The 22887-nt window shown below is 44.5% G+C and overlaps 1 long non-coding RNA gene across 2 annotated transcripts in view; it reads right to left on the reverse strand.

Annotated features, from left to right (window-relative positions):
- The window catches only part of LOC139360033 (uncharacterized), a 558829-nt gene that overhangs the window by 395970 nt on the left and 139972 nt on the right, over nt 1-22887 (reverse strand). Inside the window, exons 1-2 of one of the 2 annotated variants that reach the window (XR_011616939.1) lie at nt 13313-22050; nt 2301-2376 (exon numbers count right to left, since the gene is read on the reverse strand). This is a non-coding gene — a long non-coding RNA (uncharacterized lncRNA). Of the gene's footprint in view, nt 1-2300; nt 3390-13312; nt 22051-22887 lie in introns of those variants that run through there. The other variant, XR_011616940.1, reaches the window with a different exon arrangement.

Below are 22887 nucleotides of genomic sequence, written 5' to 3' on the forward strand. Positions count from 1 at the left end.
AGGGCATGAACCCTCCAATCAGCTAGCCTGGGGTGAGGTCCCAGAACCATTTACCAGCTGTGTTACCTGGGAATGTCATTGCTTTACTCTGCCTTGGCTTCCTCATCTGTAAAAGAAAGATGAGTACCACTTGCCTCCCAGGTCGGCAGAGAGGAGGAAAGGAGCTAGCACATGCAGAGTGCTAAGAACAGTGCAAGATGCACAAATACGTGGGGACTGTGAGCTTCCTCACAGTGGTTTCCCCTTGGGCTGCTTGCTTGAACGGTCACACCCTCTGAACACTACATTTTTCATCTACTGGAGTGTGCTCCCCACAGTATCTGCTGTACACATATGGGCCCATCTAATTCCAGAGCCCACTAAGATACTATAAATTTAACAGCAAATAACAAAAATGAGCACTTACTACGTGCTAAGCACTATACTGGATATGGGGTATGCAATTAATAATTTATATTCTCTTACCTTTTTAAGGAGCTGGGGGTCTAATACATTTATAGAATGTCTCTAAAATCACAATGGAAATTAATAGGAAAAAGAATCTTTGCACCCCCGACATGTGACCAGTGCGTACAGTTAGATTCCCCCGAAACTTGATGCTTTTGTTTTTCAGGACTGAGTTCTCTGGGTTGGATGGGGGTTGAGGGGGTGGGGAATCGAGTCAGCTATCTCAGCATCCCATGAAGACTGACATTCTCTGGATTGTGGGGCGAATGGATCTCCAGGGAAGAGATTCAGGGGAAGAGTCCCTTTGGTAGTTTTCCAGTTCTTAGATATAAAGCCCTTGCCACCACCAGGGGATTGTGTTTACCGTGGCTATTCAGGGAGGCACAACAGGGTTATAAAATTAGAAAGCAAATCAGGTTGATGATCCCCAGCCCTTCTCTAATTCATTCCCTCACTGTCTCTATCACCCCAATCCTTAGGAATCCAATATGTTCCTATGCATTCATGCTTGTTTTCATCCTCCCTATTAGGAATGAAAGGTGTGCAGTAAGCATAGTTACTCTGTGGAGACAAATCAGAATGTGTTTTCTGTGCTGGGGCCTTAAGCCAGCACCAACTGAGGATGGCTCAGGGTCCCAGTGAGGAGTAGGGCCCATGCCAGCCTTCAGAGCCCACAGGCAGGGTGGGCACAGGCACTGGTTGCCTCGGCAGAGAAACTATAATATATGTGGAGGGATGAGGGGCTCAGGCTGCAGTATTTCAGTCAGCACACCCCTATAGGACTGCCTATTTAGTGCAGTAATCATGTTTCCCATAGAGCCCTGGGAGCCCCAAGGCAGAAGGTAGGGTAGTTCTAGAAGCCTTCCCAGAAAAAAACAATGCATAAATTAGACTTAAGGAGGGTCCCAAAGAGGGTGATGTTTAACCCAAATGATATAATGTTTAAGCCAAGCAAGAAAAATACCTCGGGCAGCCTTTCACAGAGCCAAGACAGAATGATGGGCAGAGGCACGGAGCAGGGAGACCTTGCTGGCAGCCCTAAGCTTTGCCCCAGATGCACTGCAAGGATATTTAAGATGGCTCTGCAAACAGGCTATGTAAACTGAATGAAAAATCAGAACCTGAGGCACAGGGTGCCCTTTAGGAAGCTGGTTTCCCAGGCCTCAGCCTCTAGGGATTTCCCTGGAGGACTGGCCAAGAGTTCCCTGTGTGATGCCAGAGACCTAAGTGGTCAGCATGTTCTTCCTGCCTTCCCCTCCTCCAGCCTGCCCCTCAACCCCCAGGAGTTGCCGCCAGGTGGGTTCCTTTCCTGGGTCTACTTTCATGAGATGGGTTTTCAGGAGGCAACACAGAGGCCTGAAAGGCTGAGCACTTCAACTCTTCCTTCTTTGTCTTTTAACATCACATTAAAATTCGCCTGTACCTGGGAAGCCTGTTTATGCAGCAGCAGCATCAAAAAGCCATTTCCCTACTTCCCTAATGCTTTTTCTGAAACACATAGTAGCTCACAGGAACTAGAGCCAGAGCTCTTCCTCCTTCTGTCTGTGATCTTTGTGTGTTCATGGCTTCAGTGTCAACATCACAGAGACTAACAGAAACACAGGGTCCCCTGAGGCGGCCCTTCCCTATAACATACACACACACACACACACACACACACACACACACAGCCCACCGATGGTCTCTTAATGAGTCCTTCCTTCCTTTTGCTCTCCCTCCTTCCCTCCTCCCTTCTTCCCAGCACTATTTTATGTGTGACTGTCACTCTCATCATGGTGTACGACAAGTATCCCTTTGCTTGCTGGGCTCCCCTACAGACAGCCACAAGCCCCAAGAGAGCCACACAAAGGTACCCGGTGTAGATGCTCGATCCGTGTCAATTACTTGTTGCCTTCACTCACCCATCTTCTTCTCAAGGAGGTCTTCTTCCTGGAAAAATGCAATCCAGTTTCATCACTCCAGCCTCCTAAGACCTCACAGGTATTATTTAGAGAGTTTATCCCTTTCAAACCAATACAGATTATCCCCTTCACTATATTAGTTTGCTATGCCTTCCCTCCCTTTTAGGGTCATGTCCCCACATCTAGTGCAGAGCCAGCTCATGGTGAGAGTTCAGTATTTGTGGGATGAATGAATGAGTGATAGTGTCTTCCATAGCAAGTGGGCCCCAAGAAAGCAGGGGCACCATTTCACTTTGGTCTTGACCTGCCTTCAGTACTCCTTACATAATTCTACACATAAAGACACTCAACCACATTAGCTAATGGTACTTGCAAAACCATTTGGATGTGTTTCTTTTGAGGGATGCCTGCATTTTGTGCTCTCTACCTCTTCAGATCTCACCTATCCCTGTCCTAGCCCATTTCCCACCTAGACAGCACTGCCTGGGAGTCTAAGCAACACTGCCATCCTATTAAAGTCCTGGGCATTTGGGCTGTTTCCCTTGCACAGAGGATGGGCCCCCCAGTGCAGGTGTGCAGTCTCTACTGCCTCAGCTGACCCCCAGGAAAGAGGGTGTCCTGGGCTCATCATGAACTCTGAAACTCCTGGTTGACCTGACTTGAATCACAGCTGCAAATCACTTCCCACAGGCTTCTTCAAGGGGCCACTTCCAAAACCTGAGAGCTACGGCCCTTGGCCCTCAGTGACCACAGACCCTCCCTCAACAAGGAACCAAAGGCGACTGAAGAAGCCATTGCTGTGCAGCTGAACTCCTCTTTATGCTGGAATTCTGTTTGGATTTCTGTCTATAAAAGGGAGTGTCCTTCTGAAGGCAGTATAAGTTGGTTTGATTTAGAAAACTCTTCACTTGCTGGGCTCCTCTATAGATGACCACAAGACCTGAGAGAGCCGCACACAAAGCTACCCAGTGTAGATGCTCGATCCGTGTCAATTGCTTGTTGCCTTCACTCACCCACCTTCTTCTCAAGGAGGTCTTCTTCCTGGAAAAATGCAATCCAGTTTCATCACTCCAGCCTCCTAGGTGGGTTTTCTAAATCAAACCAACCTATACTGCCTTCAGAAGGGCACTCTCTATTATAGACAGAAATCCAAATTCCTGGTCACACTCAAGGTTTTGTGTGTCACTAAAGCCTGAAGGCTCTTCACTCCCCCACCCCCACCTCCTATCTCTTCCCCAGATGCCTCCACCCTCTTACTGGCTCAGCTCTCTTCTGGGGACAAAACATGCCCTCAATGGTCATGTGCTCTTGCGGTTCTGTCCTCGGCAAATTCTTACTCACTCTCAAACCTCCCAAACCCCTGAAATCTCCCTCCATTCCCCCAGCAGAGTTTGTCTCTATCTGCCCTGTTGTAAAACTACACCCTATGCCACATTTTCCCATACGATCATTCATGCAGGTGCGGAAAATAAATGGACTCTGCCTAAAGTAATCCTGCAGGGAATTGACAAGGAAACCACCTCTCCCTCTGACATAAACCCACATCGCTCAGGGCTGGCAATGCTGAAGACTGCCCACAAGGGACAGGGAGAAGTTGAACCTTGACCACCTGCACCTGCCGCTGAGCCAGGCTGTCCTGGGGAGACTCTTGCTCACTACCACATTCACAGCCAGGCTGGGCACATACACATCTTACCTGCATTCTGCCCAAACTGGAACATAACCAGACTCAGGGTAAAATAAGCAAAATAAGCTAAGAGGTTGGGCACCACTGGGATAGCCTGACAAAACAGGATGCTGGTGTATGGCAACAGAGCCCACCACATGGGGCCTAATTCAAGTTCACTGGGACCCTCACAAGCTCCACGGCCAAGGGAGCAAGGCAAGAGAGGCCCAGCCCACTCGAAGTTCCCCTTTCCTGCAGAGAATCCACTTCTCTGCAGTCAACACTGGAAATTATGGCGCCCTACAAAGGGCATCCAGGTGTGTCCTTGCCTGATGACCTCAAGAAACCAACATGTATAATCCAATAATCAATAAGCCCGACGTTTATCTAAGGGGAAGACACCTTCACTGAGGTAGGTGGAGGGAGGGAAATCATGTTTTAATCTTTTTAAATTCAACACATTTTAGTAAAGGAAATGTTGCTTTTCTCCCATTAATCCACCAGTAGAGATGTCTGCTAAATCCAAATTGCATGGGGACAAGCTCTATCATGTGAATTTGGGTTCGAGGAAGGAAAGCTGGGGGATCTGGGTAGGAAACTGCCCACCACGAGGTGACAAAGCCAACAGAATACACGAGTTAGTCTGATTAACTGAGGTGGGCTGGTATGCTGACAGCCTGGGCCCAGTGAGCCCCCCCATCCCTTCCAAGCAGCATCTGTGCTTGAGTAGGGGCATCTAGAGGGCGTCACCCGCCTGATGATGATGGGATTGGGTATGAAGAGCAGAGGGCAGGACTGACTGGTCTGGAGCACAGGCCTGCTGAGCTGCTGTGCACAGCCTCTTCCATGGCTGGGACACGCAAGGTCAGCTCTAGGGCCAAGAGGGAGACTCAGGGGAAGCCCCACAGAAAGGGCCACTTCTTCTTTCTCCTCCCATTATATAGCATACGACATGCAGTTAAAATGAGCATATCAAGGGCAGCTTGAGCAACACAACTGAGAGTCTAAACATCAACTCAGAAAAGAAAGGGCATCCCAGATGGGGAGAATGGCCTGAATAAAGGCTTAAATAGGGGAATGACTACATTCTGTTCTGAGCAGAGAGAAGAAAGCAGCTGATTTGGAGAAAAGATCTATTAAAAAGAAGATTGAATTTTTTCCTTGTACCTTTTTAAAAAGAAATTAAATAGAATTTACTGATCTCCCACAAAGACGACCAGTCCTTCCCTTAAGGAGCTTAACGTCTATTAGTGGGAAGAAGATAATAAACACACATAATCAGGGCAGAACATTAAAAAAAAAAAAAAAAACCACAGGACATGAGGGCGGGCATGGAAGGCATGGTTTCAGGGGAAAATAGTTCTAAGGAAGGTCAGAAAATGCCAGCATTTAAGAGGGTCTTGATGTCAGGATCATATCAAAAACACTTTTCCAGGACTCAAGAATGCTGCCCCAGGGAATAGCTTCTCTGTGTTTGGCCCCCAAACCCCGATGGGCTGTGGAGGAAGCAGGAAAACCGTTTTCAGGTAAGATATGCCCAGAGTAGCTGCTTCAGTGATTCTGCAGGTGGGGACTCATATCTCTCCTGTCTCTGTGATTTATAGTAAATGCCGAGGGTGCCTGGAGCCACCGCTCTGCATTCTAAGTGTGTGTTTCACACTCTTCTTTGGGGAAAGATGAAACAATTGGGCCAGGCTTCCAGCCCATACAGGTGAGTGGGTGGGGGGCTGTGTGATGGGCAGAGTAATAGCAGAAAGAGCTTTTCCCCTCAGCTGGCCGGCTTTTCCCTTCATCCTCCTCCTTTTGTTGACCCTTGGAACACCCCCACCCCATATTTAGCCTCCCCAGTCAGGGGCCCAGCAGAAATGGGTAATGAAGGAGAGCTTGTGCTCGCAGCCTGCTGGCCCCCTGCTGCTGTAAAGAGAGAGGAGCCAAGCCTGGACCGGTGTTCTACTCAGTGAAGTGCAAGACCTGTCTGGGTTGGATGCCCCCAAACAAGTTTTCATAGCCTAGAGTTAGCGGTGCCCAAAGCTGATACATTTGAGTGGTGGTGCTGAGACTGTGGGATTCTTTGTCCTTTTCATAGGTCAGCTGCCTGCTTTGGAGCTTGTCTCCCTGGTCTTCAGAGATGCTCAGTAATTTCAGTTCCTACATGAGAGAGGCTCTTCTCTACTTGGTCCAAATTCCTCCTCTCATTGTGATCCGTCAATGTTCAACCTGCAGGGAACTCCAGAGGAGGCACTTGGGTACACACAGACCTGGGTCATCTCAGTGGTGGATGTCATTTCAGGTGACCGCTCTATGTTGACCTTTGGGACCTTGAGGCAAATGACTGCATCTCTCTCAGTTTGTTTCCTCATCCGGAAGATGGATGTGAGCGTGCCAAACTTTTCGGATAGTGTGAGTGACTGAGATCACGCACGTAAAGCTCTTAGCTCAATGACTAGTGCATAAAATTAGATCTTACTTTACATCATTTACTAAAATAAGGCCCAGATGGATGAAAGACTTAATACTTTTTAAAAATAGAAGAGAATATTGAAAACTGCGTTTATGATGTTGAAGATAAGGAGAGTCTTCTTATAAATAGGATAAAAAAAGCAAAAGTCATCAAGGAACAGGGTAATATAAATGGGCCAAATCAAAATTAAGCACATACATAGGACAAAAAACAAACAATGGATGGAAGAAATTAATGTCACCAAATATAACACAGATTACTGTCCAAATTATATGTTTTTAAAACTCCAAAAAAAAAAGTGAGAAAAAGGAAATTAACTCAATAAAACAACAGGCAGCAAACCAAACAGGTCATTCGCAAAACAAAAAATACCAGTAGGCAATAAATATATAGAGGCTCAACTTTATTAGGATTAAGGAATAAGGAAAATTCAAATTAAAACATCAATAAAATTGCATATTCTTTGACACTGCTTAGATTGGCAAAATTAAATTTGGTAGTATAAATGGATGGTGAAGCTGGGTTGTACAAGAACTTTAAAAAATGAGCAAAATGACAATCCTTGAGGAATCTTTAAGATATATTCATATATTAAGACATCTACAAGGATATTTATGGCAGCACTGGTGAAATTTTAAACAATGACTAAATTAAATGTGGTATCCTTATAGACTAGCATAAACCTGTTAAAATGAATATAGCATATCTCTATGTTCTAAAAGAAAATAATCTCTAAGATACAATGTTGAGTAAAAAATGCATACATGTGTGATATCATTTATAATAGACATTTATATATTGTATAATTTTTACAAGTACATATATGTACACATATATGTCTTTTTAAAAATCATAGAAAGCTGCATACCAAACTTAAAACGGATAACTGCTAGGGAGCTTGGCAACGGGGGTAGTCAAATGATATTTAGTTTCCACTGTAATGTTTTAATTTTTTACAAGGAGAATGTATTCATGAATTCCTTATGTAATTAAAATTAATTTTTAATTGAACAAATAAAACACAATAAAACCTATATCTCATTATAAACTTCAAATTCTGATCTAAGGGATGCATAATAATAACCATTAATGTTAATTGAGAGATTATCAAATGTCAGACAGACCCTATTCTAAGTGGTTTCTATGTATGTTTTCCATGTTGCTATGTTTCTATATTTCCTGTGTTACATCCTCAGGACAACACTATGAGAAGGGCTTGTTCTCAATCTTCCTGTATGGATCGGGATGCTGAAGCAATAGAGAAATGAAGTTATTGGCGAAGGTCACCAACTGCAAGGAGTTGTAGAGCCAGAATTTGAGCACAGGTAGGCAGACTGGTCAGAGGAGCCTACTTTGCATTGTCCCTTAGCTCCTTCTGGGCCCATAGCAGAACATATGAGGCAGCAGTCTCCTCGCCCAGGGAATGCACAGCCCTCCCAGCTCCAGACCCTGTACTTCCCAAAGAAGATCCAGTCTGCCTTCCCATGGCCTAGGCTCCCTATCTCTGTGGGTATGGGAGGACGGCTTGCTAAGGGTTCCGTAGAAGGTGGCAGGAGTGGGTCTTGAAAAGTAAGAAAAACTGGAGAGCCCCTCACAGGCAAGTGAGACAACAGTGAAAAATAGGCCAGAAGGCCTTGAGTCGAACAGTTCTCAGCAGTGAAGAGAGGCTGAATCGGGGAGGGCTCCCAGCAGCCTGGCCCCTGCAGTCTGAGAAACCAGATTTTCACCTCCAGCTCTTGCTGGAGTGAGAGAACACACCATATTTAATCCTTCTAAATTGGACATGAATTATTCAAAGACATTTAAAAAGAAGAAGGAGAAAACCTCTCTCCTGGTAAATGTGACTCTTATGGACGCTAATATCATATGATTAACAAGGGGCAAAATGAGGCATTTGGCACAGGGCAATAGCAATAAGTGAAACATTTCCACTGAGACAGATCCTGCCTGACTCAGCCTCAGGGCACCAAGAACCAGGCACCTCTCTGGATTGTTGCCCATCTGACAGCCAGAGATGGTTCCCAAATGAAGTTTGCTCATGGACATCTTCTACCAGGGACAAACCTTTGCATGGGTGAGCAGAAGCCAGCAGCATACATATGATTTAAAAGTCATCATGATGTACTGCTGGTCTCAACTATGCCTCCACAATCAAAGCCTCCATGATTGGAATTCCCCCGTAGGCACCACAAGGGTTGAGGCCATTGTCTCAAGAAGCCCCATAAAAGGGTACTCACTTAGGACATCAAAGAAAAGGGTTGTCCTGGGCCATTCCTTAAGGAAGTTCCCAGACTCACAGTTTTTAGAAATCCTGCATCAGAATACTAATGGGTAGCACCTACTGAGTGTCTGCTAAGTGCCATGTCTTTTAGCCGTTGTACCTAACTTAATCTTCACTGTAATATAAGACAACCGGTAATGTTACCCCCATCTCACAAATGAAGAAACCGAGGCCCAAGGAGGTTAGATAACTTGCCCAAGATCGTGTAATTAATTTGTAGGTGCCAGAGGAGGGATTTGAACCCAGGGAGCCTAGTGCCAAAGCCCACTCTGTTCTGATTAATACAGGATAGTATTAAAGTGGAAACTCTAGGGCAGGACCAAGGAGTCTGCCTTTGAATAAGCTACATAGGTGACTCTTATGCATTCAAAGTTTAGAAAATCAGAATATTGTGTGCCCTAAAAAAACCAGCTGCTTCTTTGGAACTAACTCTGTTATTTAGCTTATCTCACTATGTAGACTTTGCACTCCTTGGAGAAGCATTGTTTTCATTCTAAACACTTGCCCCGCAACCCTCCGGCCTCCTTAGCACAGTTCCAAAGTGTGGAACTCCGGCAATACTTATCAGCCCAGGGAGAAAGCTCTGGACACAAAGTCTGAAAATCAAAACTTGTATTCCAGCTCTGTTATTTAATTTGCCTAGGCAGGTCCCCGCGACAGATTTAGGCTCAGCATTCCCATATGTTCAATGGAAATAATGTCAAAAAGAGATTTTAAAATACTAATTTTTGGCCGGGCACAGTGGCTCACCTTTGTAATCCCAGCGCTTTAGGAGGCCGAGGCAGGTGAATCACTGGAAGTCAAGAGTTAGAGACCAGCCTGGCCAACATGGTGAAACCCCATTTCTACTGAAAATACGAAAGTTACAAAAATTAGCCGGGTGTAATGGCACACGCCTGTAGTCCCAGCTACTCAGGAGGCTGAGCCCGGGGAATTGCTTGCACCTGGGAGGCAGAGGTTGCAGTGAGTCGAGAGGGCACCACTGCACTCCAGCCTGAGTGACAGAGTGATAATTAAAATAAAATAAAAATAAATAAAATACTAATTTTAAAAAAACAACTATCTTGTATTAGTTGCTTATTCTGTGATGGGTTCTACCCAGGACCTTTGGCATACATTGACTCTGATCCGCAGGGATCTTCAAGGTAAGTTTTATTATTCTCATGTTACAGATAAAGAAAAAGGATTTCAGAGAGATTGGGTTGTTTTGGATAAGCCTGCACAGCCAGCAATGATGGGAAAAGCCTTCTTACCCAGGTCCCTTTGATTCCACATCACACGCTTTTTCCTCGACACCACCCAGAGTGATCAGCCTTTTCTCTATCCCATGGACATAATGAGAGTCAAATGAGATCATAGATATATCAGTCAGGATGGGCTGGGCTATGCTGTGATTTAAAAACAGCTCCAAATCTCAGTGGCTTAAAACAGCAAACGTTTATTTCTTGCTCTCACTACATATCTATCAGGAGTCAGCAGGGTGTTTCTGTGCAGCGTAATCACTCAGGGACCTAGATGGAGCAGCCACCATCCTGCGTGTTGCTCAAGAGAAGTAGGGCTAAATATTGCAGGCACATTGAAAGCTTCTGTGTAGTACAAATGAGCTGTACATCACATCTACTCATATTCCATTGACCAAAAGAAGTCTTGGCCAAGCCCAGAGTCAATGGGGTGGGAAAGCATGGCAAAGGCAGAAAGGAAACAATAATTGTGAGCAAATATTTAATCTACATGGAAGACCATGGATGTGGAAGGTACTCAACTGAAACAGCCTGAAGTATGCTTTCTCCCATGGAGGCATGGTTGTGGGCCCCATGGCTCCAAGCTGAGCCTCCACATGCTGCAAATCTATGGATATCTCCCCTGGTATCAGGAATCTAATTATTACTCTGCTTTCTGCTCAATTATTAAAGACAAGGCAGTGAAGAGCCATGGAAGAGGAGAAAAGTCTGTTTTGCAGCAATGACAAACCATATTTCGTATGCATAAAGGGGAGAAATAAAAGAGCATTGCTTTTACTCTTATAATTGCAATTTCCTGCTCGTTTCCTTTTCAAATTAGTGGATGTAATTGTTTGGTAATAAAATATCAGCATAATATATTAGAGGCAGAGAACAGACGGGCTTAAGGGACAGTTGCCAAGAACAGGAGGGAGAGAAAAGATTGAACAGAATCAGTGTGTTCAAAGCTTGTGGGGTTTTCGTAAAATGTACACCAGGTTATTCCTGCCACTCTTCGTGCCTGACTCTTAATGGAAGCAAATGAATGGTCCAGACAGATCAGTAATCTTAACCTAGCTTAAAATTCATGTCGGTACCAGGTTCAGAACAGAAAAGGAGACAGAAAGTGCAAGAGAGAGAGTGCACCAGAGAGAGAGAGTTCAGTAGGAAAAAATGACTGTGGTAAAGAACAACAGTTTTGAGATCATGCTTGGATTTAATACCAGCTCCACCACCCATTGGCTGTACCACCTTGAAAAGATCATTAACCTCCCTGAGCCTCCATTCATTCATTTGTGAAGAAGGAATAAAAAAAATACTCCATCTCAAGAGGTGGTGCTCCATAAAGAGTAGCTATTCATATTATTAGAAAATTAGAGTAGGTGGTTGAAGCCCTGCAGAGGGGATGTGATGGACTGCAGGGGTCACCTTTGGCAAAATATCAAAACTGGAGAAAATGTTCTTTGTTGCCTTCAGTTTGACCATTAGCTGCCCCTTCCTCCATCCTGGTGCCCTGCTCCCCTACCTGCCCCATTTTTTCAAGGCCTAGCCCATTGTCCTCAAGTCAATGTTGTCTGATGTTTACCATGGTATTGACTACCAAGGTGCTACCTGATAAAGAAATCCTGAAGGCGGCTGTTGTGGAGGAATGAATGGCTCCTGGACTGGGGACGTGCTGCTGCCTCCTGCAACACACTGTAGAAGCAGCCACTGTCATTAATGCCTGCCCTAATTGAGTGGTTGGACCCCATAGGCGAGTCCTAAATTAGGAGCCATGGGAGGTTAGAAATTAAACAGTAGATTCAGTCTGTAACCTTAGAAGCCTCTCAGACTGGTGGCAAGAGAGGCAGCTAAGTCTAGTGTGGAGATCGGAGCTCCCTGGGAAGTCACCCTACCTGGCAGTATGAGTTCAGGGACTTGGGGATCTTCCACTCCAAGGGAAAGCCCCTCCAGCTGCTCACAGGGGTTCCCAACCTTGACATAAGAAGTGATTTCCTTATTCAGACAATGGTGAATCAGATGCCCCATGGAAAGTATCCTCCACGCACCCTGGAATTTCACTGGCTGATTCCAAGGGGAGGGAGACCACCAGCACCCTTGTAAGGAAGGTCACAGAAGGCAGAATGCTGGGGAAGAACTTCTGGGTTCATCACTGAATGCACCCCAGGGAAGGTGAGCCATGCCAGAAAAGAGGTCAGTGGGAAGTTGTTCAATAAAACCAGGAATGGAGAAACTGACCCTCAGTTCCAACAAGAGAAACTTAGTATGAATGTAAAGTAGAACCTTCTGGCAAGGTAGTTCTCAGTCACTATCCCCAAAGCCACCTGAATGCAAAATGTCCCTCATGGAGGCTCGGTGAGAGTTTTAAAACAGAGATAGTAATTTGCCTCTGAGAGGGAGGGAGGCTGTAAAACAAATTCCCCGACGGAGACATCAAGCCAATACATGCAAAATGGATAGGAAGGTGGGGAGAAAGCCCAGAGAACAAAGGTCCTCAAGTGGCATCTCTGTCTTGTTAGGACCACCCTCACAGGCTTGGCCTTGTCTTCCCCAACAAAACCTCCTGGACCTCACCTTTGTCAGAGTCAAAGTCAGAGGTACCTTGCATTAGCATGACCCCAGAAGTTCCTTCTCAAGTTCCCACTCAATCAACCCACAAATCCCTAGGGAAGACTTACTATGTGCCAGGAAATGTGCTAGATACTTACCAAGCATAGCATAAAAATTCTCAGAGTGCTAGACTCCTCCAATGTAGGGGATGGTGACTCAGAGGCCCTGTCAGACTTGCCAGCACTGAATACAATCAGTACCTGTGCATTGTGAGAGCCCAGAGGCCATGACTCAGCCTAGAAGATAAACCAGTACTTGGAGAGGTGGTGAAGTCCAGGTGAGACACAGTTGGTTGCCATTCTCTCGGAAAATTTTCCTGGATAATGACAGGAAGAAGGCATCTCTCCTTTGGCTGAGTTGAACCAGGTACTCTCTGTTCTCACATTGAGATATTCTGTCCTCAGCAGTGAGTATAGCTATTTGCTGTGTGTCTATCATCTCTTGAGCTACCTGGGAGACTTTAACTGTCTCTCACGATGCCTGGAATAGAGTCTTGAGCAAAGTGGTGCATGATGTGTGTGTGAGGGTGGGGAGGGGGGAGAGAGAATATATGTGTATATTGAATGAACAATGATCAATGGGACATCTAAGTGCTTCTGCAAAATGAATATTGTTGATCTAAGTTCACCACTTCTCCCATGTACCGAGTATCTAAGGAGGCTTCTGGAACTGGCCAAAAATGCACGTAGGCTGATAAGACAAGGTTCACATGCACGTGGTGCTTACTATAAGTGCTGTATTTCATCATCTTCAGCTCCTCACTGCAGGAGTTGCCTGGACCCTGGATGCATTTTCTCAGCCAGTCATTTCCAGCCAGAAGAATCCTTGAAGCTTGGCTCATCATCTCAGAGTGTTTGAATCTTGAATTTCAAGTAGGAAAGCAGTAGACTGCAACAAGACTAAAACTGAAAGCTTTGAACACACACTTATGACTCCATCTCATTTCCCCCCTTTCTACAACCCGCACAAACCCTAACCTGAACCATAGAACTCATTGTCTGTATAACTGGGACTTGGGGCTACTTGACTTGTAGCATCTTCTTTATAGCTTTTAAATCTTTTCCTGTTTTTTTAAGCCCCTCCTTAGACTGTAAGGCCCTTGTGAGAGAGAAACATGTGCAGCAAGACAGAATGAGACACATCCTGCTTCATTTCAACATCACCTCTTTATGCAGAATTTACAAAGGAAAACAAATGAACGTAGTTTCTCAATTTTTGGACCTCCTCAGCTCAGTCAGGTATTTAGGGAGAGTAGAAATATAGCATATAGATTTCCCCAGGCCTAAGGAGGAATTATCCAATGGGACCACTTGCAGAAATTGGAAATGTATTTCTATACTTCAAAGACACAGAGGAATGTCCACTGACATATCTGTGAAGGTCAAGGATACTGGAACATGATCTGACCCCTTCCTGAAAATCTACAGGGTAAAGGTGGAGTTGACCAACTGTCCCAGTGGTGAGGGCCGCTTTACCAGGATTGGCCTTCACTTCTAGAATAGAGGAAGAGATGCACGAGTGTTTCTCATGAACTGGATGTGGGTCAGACTGGGAGAAGCTGCCTGGGGCCTTCTTGGGTCCTAACTAATTAAGCTGCCTGGAGGAAGGCAGGCCATCAGCAGAAAGAGGCTGGAGTTATACCATCAGATGCCCATGGCAAAGGAAGATGTCACAAGTGTCTACCTGAAGTAGATAGGTTAGGGAATCACACACTGGCCACAAAAACCTTAGGTCACAAGACCCAGCAGGAAACCTTGTAAGATCCTCTGAAAGTGCTTTCAAGAGAATGAAATCAATTCTATTCCTTGGCCACCACCAGAGACCATGATGCCCTTAGCAAAGCAGATAGTGTCTCATGAGCTCAGTTCTCCTCTCTCCCATGCCTCCACCCTTGTGAGATTCACTACACAGCTGGTGACTAAGTCAAGTAGAACATGAGCTAAGAATCAGGAAACAGGAGAGAGCCAAAGAACCATCCCCCATCTCCCACCCCAGGCTTCCAGCCTGAAGCAGTCCAAGCCAGGGCAGGGAAGAAAATGTAATGTTAATTCCAGTTCAGAGTTGTGACCATCACATGAGACTAGATATACTATTTATTAGCTCTAGCCTGTGTTTGTGGGCTATGATAATGGCCATAGGTCTCTCTAGTGTCTACAAATTAGCTGAAAAGCCCGGAGACCTGCCAAGTTTCTTGTTGAGCATAGGGAAAATTATTCCCACTAAATAAGTTTAAACAAGTGTCAGGAAACAAAAATAAAGTTGCATTTTGATGATGTCTAAATCACTCACATTCAAAGTTCCATGGAACAATGCCATGTTTCAAAGTTCGGGACAAAAGTCCAGCTTTTTAAAATAAAATAAAAATCACAGTCCTAATAGTAGGAGAAATTAGGCACCAATGAACAAATTTAATAGGGAAAACTCAGGAAATGGTCACCAAGGCCCATTCCAAGCCTCCGATCAACCCAAGAGACCACAACACCCACCTCATGCACAGAGAGGAGTGGCACGGACAGAGAATGAGACCAAAATTTGCTGTATCATTTAAAGAGATGAACAAACAAGCCAAGATGTGTGTTGACTGGGAAAGTTTACAAAAGGCAAACAAACAAATACACAAACAAAAAATCCTCTACTTTAAATACATAAAAAATGTAAAATCTCTCCATGTTCCTTAATCCAACCGAATTCTTTTGGTGCCAGCAACTCATTAAAGGCTTCAACAGGCTGCTTAAGAGTTACAAACATGGTATCTCTAAGTACCAGAGTGAGTCTCCTTAGAAGGTTATCTGAATGCAAGGCTCCACTGAATGACATGGTCCTTCTGAAAAGTCAGGAAAGACTATGCCAAACTAATAAGAATTATAAAGTGTCCAGGAAGAATATGGTGTTCAGATATTTGCACCTGCTGATCACCATTCAAATCACTCCAAAGTTGCTCTGCCCCGGCAATGGGGTTCATAATTTTCAAACCCTGAGGCTGGATGGCAACAGAAAAGAATGCTCATGGTCTGTGGTGGGAAACTGCTTATCCAGCAGGCTCTGGAAAAGTGGGAAAGTGAATTACAATGAGAAGTATGCTGATGGAAGCAGGAAGTTAGAGCCTGGGAGTTGCCCAAATGCTGGCTCCCCAAGCCTGCTGCTTTGCGTGCCACACAGCTGCTCCCTCATGCTAGACTGTTCTTGCAGATACTGCCCCTCCATCAGCCACAGGGTCTCTCCAGGATCACTGCTTTCAAAGCCCTGGCAGTCCTCTCAGCTCTCCTATTTGCATCATAGTTTACCATTCCAAGGATCTCAGCTTGCTTAAGTTTATCTAAAGAATATTTTATGGGCCAGATGAGGTGGCTCAAGCCTATAATCCCAGCACGTTGGGAGGCCGAGGTAGGCGGATCACCTGAGGTCAGGAGTTTGAGACCAGCCTTTCACCAACATGGTGAAACCCCATCTCTACTAAGGATACAAAAATTAGCCAGGCGTGGTGGCAGGTGCCTATAATCCCAGCTACTAGGGAGGCTAAGGCAGAAGAATTGCTTGAATCGGGGAGGCCGAGGTTGCAGTGAGCCAAGATCTTGCAAGCACAATCATGCACTTCAACCGGGGCGACAAGCGCGAAACTCCTTCTCAAAAATAAAATAAAATAAAATAAAATAAAATAAAATAAAATAAAATAAAATAAAATAAAAATGGATTAAAACCATTCTGCCTCAGTTTGCAAAAGGGGAAGGAAATCTTCAAAGACCAAACCAAGAAACTGACCTAAGAAGGACGCTGGCTTGCCAGCATTGTCTGTCAATCTGTCTGCTTTAATACTACCACCAATAGCAAAGCAGACCATTATTAAACAATTATTTTTAAGTTTTCTTTTTACCCTTTTTGACATGAAGTCAGTTAATACAGTAGTCTCTCCTTATTCTTAGCATTAATTTCAAATAATCCTACCTCAGATGCCAAATACTCCTCATCACCCCACACATTTCCTTTACACACAAGAAAATGTCATTCACACACACAAGGGATTTGTGGAGTAAGTCACTATAACTCAATTTCCTTGATAATCATGTGGGAGAAAAGGGGGGAAAAAAGAAAAGGAACAGGAGAAAAAATGAAAGTCTAGCTAACCTGGCAACTTGAAAGAGAAATACAATCAATTGGCTCAGAATTTGAGGGAATCAGGGGCTCTATAACTAAAGGCAAATAGACCCTGAGTAGAAAAATCGTGTGGGAGGCGATGGAGAAGTGGAGAGAGGAAGGAAGAGATTTCTTTGGTACTTACCTGTATGGCATCGACTTCAAGTCGTCTTTAAGTGGAACTGACGGTATTACAAACACAATAAGCACTTCTAGACAAACTGGAATAGCAATCACCTCGGGAGCTGGGAAGCATTCACAATTTTGCTGTTGTCAACGCTTTCAGTGGCTTTAATTTTCAATGGTAAGCACAACTTCTATATAGTGTTGTCAAACCCGCAATGAAGTTATGTCATTGAATATTAAAGGCCCAGCCCGCGGAATGCCAACACACAGATTTGAATTTCATGCTCGCTCCTAAACATCAAGACAAATATGTCTAATTTCATAAAAACCTGGCCAGCCCCAGGGAGGCTGACAATCATATCTATTGTTACCCAAGTTTGCTAGAATAAAACCTGGCCCTGCTCAGTGTGTGAGGCCAAAAGGAAGCAGGAAGAGGAGGAGAGAGAGAACCAAGAACTATCAGCAGAGTGAAAACTGGCTGACTTTGTACAGTACTTGTCAGACATGCAGGTTCCTGGGGCACTCAGTGCCAGTAAGTCTCATCCAGCAGGATTGGATCCATGTTTAATGAGCAGCTTTAGGAAACTGTACGGTTAGGTCATGGAATTGATGTTGGGAAGCTTGCAGGAGATGGGAAGTATGACTGGAAGGGAGAAGGAAGCATATGGGCCCTCCATTACATTCCAAGGCGTTTGGACTCCATCCTGAAGGCAGTAGCAATCCCAGTAGGATTTTAAGCATGGGTGAGGTCATACTTGTTTCTTAGAAAGATTACTTTGGCTTCAAAGTAAAAATTGGATCAAGGCAAGGAAAGCTGAAAGCAAATAGAACAGTTAAGACTCAAACCCCACATGAGGCTCTGATATGGGGAGATCTGAAGAAAACCAAAACTAGGCAGCTCTGAGAGGCAATCAGAAGATCGGGATCCTTGGTGCTGGATGAGAGGTGGGATGAGGAGGAAGGAGCTGTCTGGGGTGACATCTAGGTTTCTTGCTTGGACAACTGAATGGAAAACAGCTGATGTTCATCAGTGCTAATTGTGTGCCAGGTTCTGTCCCAATGTGGAGGTACAGCAAGGTATGATAAGTTGCCCAATTAAGAAGTGGCAAATGGAAGATTCAAAAGCTCAAACCCAAGTCAACTAGGTCTGGAGTTCACACTTCTAACCACTGCTTCATGTTGATGGCAGAGCTTGCTCCATGATGGGGAATGATAGCCAGACTGAGATTAGGAGTTGAGATAGGAAAGAAGAAGAACAGAGAGAGAAAGAAGAATGTGGTGAGTGGGCAGAAAGAAAGAAGGAGACTACAGAGAAAGTGATGTCCTGGAGATCACAAGAGGAAAGATGTTTACTAAGATCCTATAGGAGGAGGTTTATGCTCATTTATTGCAGAAAGCAAGATAAGAACTGAAAAACTCCTACGAGTTCAGCCACCTGGAAGCCATGGAGAATTCACCTATATTTCCAAGAATTAGTAAGGGAAGGCTGCAAGGACTTAGGTGAATAGGAAGTGATGAGAAGGGTGATAATTCTCAGCACTAAAGGCAACATAAAGAAAGATAGGGAGAGTCACAAGGCCTGGGAAGCCACTTCCTCAGTTCCTTAAGTCAGAGAGTCATTACTTCTGGACAGAGCACTAGCATTTGTGCCCTCATCACTCTTCTCTTTCTCCACATGTCCTCATTTCTTTCCTTCAAGGTGCAGATCAAATCTTGCTGTCTAATGAAATCTCTCATGTCCCACATTGCTCTTCCTGGGTATGACCTTCTATTGCACACAGAGTTTGAGCTGCATCCCACTGGCACCCTGGTTCACACACATTAACCTGTATGATTTTCTATGTCATGAGTAGATGTGATATAGCTGCAAAAATAATCATGGTTTAGAGCCCAAAAAGCTTGGTTTTAAATCCAGCTACAGTAGTATCTAGCAAGTCACTTGGTGCCCCGGGTATCAGGCTTCTTTGTTTGTAAAGTAGCTGTCATAATACTTACATTGCAAGGTACTGTGAGAATCAGCAACAATTTACATACAGTCTACTATATGCCACTGTGCCTAACACATATTAGGTGCTCAATAAATAAGGATATCATTTTTTCATGATCATTAGTTATATTGTTTTGATGGTATGTGATGTCTTATATCCCCAGCCAGTCTGTGGGTTCCCCAAGACACTGCTCACACATTCTCATTTCAGCCCCCCACCCCCACTGCCTCAAGCCCACACCAGTGTGCCCTCATTGGCAGATGACCTTCATTCCCATCCCTGGAAGTGATGTGGTAAAGTCTCCTAATCAAACTGTACACCAGAAAAGGGTAAGGAGAGAAACCTTGGGTGACATAATAGAAAGAGTCCCCCATATCTATGGCCAAATCTCACCCCTACCTTCAGAGAGAACTTCTCATTGATGAGGCTCCAGCAGGAAATGCAAGGCAATCAAGCTGGGATTTTGAAAGGAATTTAATCATGGGATTAAATGCAGATTTAAGGAAGCCAACAAGAGATGTCAAGGCACCCAAATATTTGTATAGCAGGGGCTGTTGCCACCCTTAGCCTAAAAGGGCAAGGGCAGGAGGAAAGATGTTACCAGAACCCAGTGAGAGCCAGAACCCTAGAAGAGGGCCCAGCTGTTAGGAGCTGCAAGTATAGAGAAATGGTCACACCAGAACTGCTGTCCAAAGCAGGAGAGCAGGGAAGAAACACCTTGACCTCTCTCTCCTTCCTGCAGCTCCAGCATCCTGCTGGTGTCTCACTGTGGTTGAAGCCAACAGGGAGTTAGACAGAGGACTGCAAAGGAGTCTGGGGGGATGTAGGATGCAAGGGTCAGCATCCCAGGGCAGATAGCAGGATAGTGAAGGGCAGAAGAGGACAGTGGTGGAGCAGCAGATGTAGTGTTATCAGCACAATTAGCAAAGACAAACTGCCAACTGCAGAGGTGTTTGCAACATGCTCGTCAAAGAGTGAATATTCTCAGAAAGGGCTGGATGCCTAATTGGCAGGAGGTAACTGGTATCATTAAGTATTTGCCCAGTAGTTGTTGGGGACACACTAGGAAAACCAAACACAGCCCATTCAGGCAGATTCATATCAGTGCCAGCAAGATGTGGGGATTTCTTGACCCAGCATCTAACAACAAATTAAGGGAAGATTGCGAAATGCTCTTCGCCAGTCTTGGTCTCATATCCAGCAATCACCATCACATGGCAATAAAATAAACAGAAGTAAACTGAGGCCTGGTGCAGAGGAGGGAAGCAGCCCTCACTGTGGCAGGCCTGAGACAATGAAACATGAGCAAGCAGGTATTGTTAAAAGGAATGTTGGTGAAAGTGGTCCACCCTGGGGTCACTGGAAGCATGGCACAGGCAGCAGCCAGAGGCTCTGATGGCATTTGGAGAGAGCTTCTGATGTAGCTCACAGACCAGCAGTTATTTTCTTTTTGGAAGGGAAAGCAGTCTGGGAAATAAGCTACGATGCTCAGGGGATTAACGGTGCAGCCCCTGCCGGGAGCAGGTGGTAGCTCAGCGGGCTGAAGAGGCTGTAGCCCCATATCCCTTCCCCACAACAACTGTGAGTTTTATTAAGAGATGCTCAGATTCGATGAGACTGGGGATTATGTGGAACTCATCTTACCACCCATTCAACTCTGTTGATTAAGTTTCTTTCTCTAAGACCCTGTGAGTGCTTGGGAAGCCAGGCCCTAAAATCCCCATCTCTGCGGTGGCAGGGCCACAAGGACTCTAAGCACAATTTCCACTTAGGCTCTGTCCCCATAAAGTTCTCCATCAAGGCGACACATAGGAGGAGGATGATAATGGTACCAGCCCCTTCTCTCTATTTAGTTGTTGTTTTGCATCATAATACACGAAAAGCTCTCTGAAAAGGCAAAAATAAGGGCCAAGAAATGTATCTATGTATGCAAATGAGATATAAACCTAAAGTTTCCTCTTTAGATTATATGTATTCATAACACATGTAGGTATGTATTACACACATATATCACCACAAAAGTATACATATACATGTATGTAGTTAAAAACACCTCCCCTATTGGCACCCTGTTCCAAGCACTATTATCTCTCTCATGAACTATTATTCTCACTCCTCATTTTCTAGCTTACACCTTTGCTTCCTATAATCAATTTCAAACACAGGTCATGTCTCACACATGTCCATGACCCTTAAATCATTTCCCATTTTACTCATAGTAAAACCGAAAGTCCTCCAATGGCCTACAAGCCCTCCTGATGTGGCTCCCATCACCCCCCCGAACTCATCATCCCTGGCTCACTCTATCTCACTCCAGCCATAATGGACTCCTTGTTAGTCTTCAAACATGCCACACCTACACCTTAGGATTTAGCATAAGCTATTCCCACTTCCTGGATGCTCTTCCTACAAATACCTGCATGGTTAACTGTCTCCTCTGCTTCTTTTTCAATGTCATTTCAATGAAGCCTGCCTTGACCACCCACTTTAAAATCACTTGCATCCCAATCCTCACAGTCACTATATAATTTACCCTGCTCTATTTCTATGTTCACAGTGCACAACATTCTATCACACTATTTAGTTTCTTTGTTATAATTTGCTGTTTGTTTTCTGTCTCCTTCTCTAGAATGTAAGCTCCACAAGGACAATGACCCACGCATCATTCACAAGTGCTCAGCACAGTGCCTAGAATAAGGCATTCAATAGGTATTTGTTGAATGAATAAACAAACGAATGAATGAATGATCCAGTGCATACCAGGCTTTTCATTGCAGATCTTTATTCCTGCAATGTGCCTATCATAGATCTTATCACAAATTAATGCTTCTTAAGGGCTAATGGTGTTATTTATTCAACAGACACTATTGAGAGCCTATTTTACCCAAAATATCATGGGAGACAATAGGAAATATAAGAAACCCAAGCTGCTTTAATAACATTATTATCTAATTAGGGATGTGTTCCCCAATATGTGGTTCTTTTCTCCTTCCAGATACCCGGAAATTTTTCAACTGCTGGTAAGTGGGTAGGGTTGTGTGATTAATTAGCCAATGAAACCTGAGCAGGAATGGTAAGTGTCACATCCAGGATGGGTGAGTGAAACGCACAATCTTTCCAGTGATGGTGATCAAAGAGACCCTGTGCTCCAGGGTACAGTTCCTTGACAGAAGAGACTATTTGGCTTAGATCCTTGAGTCATCACATGGAAGTCAGTTGCTTGGAAAATTATCTAAGCAACTGATGTTGGGCCACTGACATTTGGGAATCTTTTGTTCCTTCATAAAGCAGCCTATCCTGGTGAACACAGAGGCCCTGGCAGGGAATGGGGAGAGGTGGCAGCAGGGAGCAGGGGCACTATGAAACTGATAAGAATGATGATAACTGAATGAACAGCTTTCATGAAGCTGGATGTAAAAGGTGGCTAGTAAGAGATACAATCATTGAGGTATTCATTAAAAGGCAGGAATGTTAAAGAACTGTTGGGTAGACTGGATATAAAAACCGAGGGTATTATAAGAATGAGCAGGATTTAGATAAGCAGAAAAAAAGGGAACATTGTAGTTTAAACAAATGGCTTCAAGGAAAGCATAATGATGATGATCATGAGGAGGAGGAGGAGGAGGTATTGAGGGGGATGCTTGGTCAGAATTGAAGCCAGCTGAGATTGTAGGGACAGGCTGATCAATTCACCCATCAGTGAGGCCTGACTTACAGAAGCATCAGCATTGGGACAGGCCCCAAACAAGGAGAAGGACATTTCACAGGAGCAAATGTTACTTAAAATTCGATTTACTCTTTTTTGTTGATTTAGGGTGGCTATTTAATTAGTTTTGAGCATTGCACATTGTTTATGGTCATTGTTTCAATAGAAGTTAAAAGTAAGAAATTTTACCATGCCCTTGATTTGTAGACAAAATAACTGTTCCAGATTTCTCTCTTGTCCCCTTGCCACATTTCTGATTTAACAGTGTCTCTGACCTGGTGAATTGCTTCTAAATCATATCACCAGGTTTCCTTAGCTTCTGTTGTGTGGAACTTCTCCCAGCAGACAAC

The sequence above is a fragment of the Macaca nemestrina genome, chromosome 19, assembly GCF_043159975.1.
Source record: "Macaca nemestrina isolate mMacNem1 chromosome 19, mMacNem.hap1, whole genome shotgun sequence".
In the NCBI taxonomy this organism is placed as follows: Eukaryota; Metazoa; Chordata; class Mammalia; order Primates; family Cercopithecidae; genus Macaca; species Macaca nemestrina.